The following is a 2,685-nucleotide window of genomic DNA, read 5'->3' as shown; positions in this document are numbered from 1 at the left end:
AATGGATGGAAATGGAGAGCATTATGCTAAGTGAAATAAGCCAGGCAGAGGAAGATAAATATCACGTGATCTCACTCATTTGTGGAATATAATGAACAACATAAACTGATGAACAAAAACAGATCCAGAGACAGAGAAGCATCGATCAGACTGTCAAACCGCAGAGGGAAGGTGGGGGATTGAGAGACAAATGGTGAGAGAGCAACCAAAGGACTTGTATACATGCATATCAGCATAACCAATGGACACAGACACTGGGGCAGTGGGGGCTTGCCCAGGGTGGGAATGACTTGGGGGGGTATCAATCAGAAAAAGGGAGACATATGTAAAACTTTAGACAATAAATAAGTTAAAATATATATATAGTTCTTTAAAAACACATGGGATAATAGTGACGATGTACATTCTTTTATGTAAAATGCCTATTAATAAACTACCAGAGATGAGGCACACACACAAAAAGAGAAAACCCTCATCCTTGAAGCCAATTATAAGAGATAAATCACACAAAGTTTTTGAATAATATAAGTAAGTTTTACCTCCCAAGTCAACTATGAAGAATATGTTGAGATATGTTGTTGGTGTTATTACTTAGATTTTTGTTATTCTTTATGTACATGTATGTTGTTAAAGCTCAATGACCCAAAGATCATAAGTGACAAGCCCACAGTCTGAGAGAATCGTAGTTATTGCCACAATGAAGTGAGAGGGTGCACCCAGAGGGACTGTGGGTTACTGCTCCCAACAAGGGGAAGAATAGAAGCATCTTTTGTAAGATTTGGATTCCTCCGGGAGGATTCCGTGGAGCATCTCAGTGAAGTGGGGGCAGTTCTGAATTGGTTTGTGTCTCTGAGGTCTGACCAGGGGAAGGAGGCTTTAACTGAGAATTGGGTGTTGTCATTATTCAATGGCAGTTTAGCAACTGGTTATCCCCAGAAATAGGTAGGAATAGCGGGATGTTGATAAGAAAGCAACAAACATTCAAAATGAGGCAGGAGGTGGGGAGAGTCTCTGGTTACATAGTCTCCAGTGAACCACTGTCCCCTGTTAATTTTGCAACTACTATTGTTTGTGTCTACCCTCCCAGCATGATTCACAACAAAGCTGCTTTTCTTTGATTTTAATGCAATGGAGCTGTTTTTTTGTTTGTTTTTTTTAGTTTCAGACAGATTTTTACTATTATAGTGCAGATACTCTAGCTACTACTGTTGAGTGTCCTATATAATTAAAAGCTCTTTTGGTTTTAAGTGACGTTTAAGTCCTTAAGGGTACCCTTTAGTCCAAAAGCTTGAGTAATTTATAGTCTTTGGGTTCAATTTAAATTCTCTTTTAAAGATTGACTAGGAAGTAAAAGTCTCTAGGATCTCCTTTTCTCTGTCTTGAGCATTGACTCTTAGGGGACATAAAACAGGAAGATTTAATCAAGTTTTGCCTCCAGCAGCTATGCCATGGATTTTTCAATCCTTCACACTAATAGAGGGCTAGTTTCATGCAAATCTTGGTTATAAATAAATTTTCCCAGTATATCTGCAACCTCCTTGAGGGCAAGGATATTGTTTTATTCACAGTTGTACCTCCTCATAGTTTAACACAAGGCCTTGTATATATGACTCTCAAAAATTTGTTGGATTTAATCCGATTTATAAAAGAACTTTGAAAGCACAATGTAAAAGATTGAGTATATTATAAGATAAGAAAGAGAGAAATGTTGATCTTAACTGTACCTGCAAGTGTGTATGTCATTTTAATGCTTTCCCAAAGGCTGAGGGATAATCAATCTTGAGAGACAAAACCATGCTCCTCTTTTTCCAAAGGAAAAGTGATTTCCCACATATATTTAGTAAAATTATGTCCTACCATTTATTGAATGCCTTAAAATTATAGCTTGGTCATGCTTTATTTTTCTACCAATCTGTCTAAAATTTCTTTTTTAAATATATTTTTATTGATCTCAGAAAGGAAGGAAGAGGGAGAGAGAGATAGAAACATCCATGATGAGAGAGAATCATGGATCGGTTGCCTCCTGCAAGTCCCTCACTGGGGATCGAGCCCACAACCCGGGCATGTGCCCTTGACCAGACTCGACCCTGAGACCTTTCAGTTCACAGGCCAACACTCTATGCACTGAGGCAAACCAGCTAGGGCTAAAATTTCTTAAATATAGAAGGATCTACCAAAATTTAGAATTATAAACTGGTGTTCATCTTTATTAGTTAGCATATTAACCATTATCCTATAACTTAGTGTTTATTTTAGAAATAAAGTTTTCCCTGGACACAAGAAAGCCTATTGATAGATGGTAACCTTTGTCATTTTTTCCATCTTGAGAAGCCATGTCTTTGCTCTGCAGAACAATAGGTAGTAGTTTGTATTTGTTTTATTTCATTTTTTAAATCATTTTTTTCCTTACATCTGCTTGTTGAAATAGTAGGAAAAGCTTTGTTTTGACTCAAGCCTATATCCACAGTTTGAAAAACACATTCATATTGTAATTCCATGTATGTATTGTGTGTGTGTGTGTGTGTGTGTGTGTGTGTGTGTGTGTGTGTGTAAATTGATAGGAGAGACATACATACTGGTGGTAGGAGATTAGGCAGCTTCCCAGTGGTGTGTCCAATAAAAGAGAAATACACAAGATCTGTGAGAGTTCAGACAACCCAGAGCTAGGAACACCGCATGATTTCA

Source organism: Myotis davidii, unplaced genomic scaffold (assembly GCF_000327345.1).
Source record: "Myotis davidii unplaced genomic scaffold, ASM32734v1 scaffold1934, whole genome shotgun sequence".
Classification (NCBI taxonomy): Eukaryota; Metazoa; Chordata; class Mammalia; order Chiroptera; family Vespertilionidae; genus Myotis; species Myotis davidii.
Note: the sequence above shows the minus strand (reverse complement) of the source record.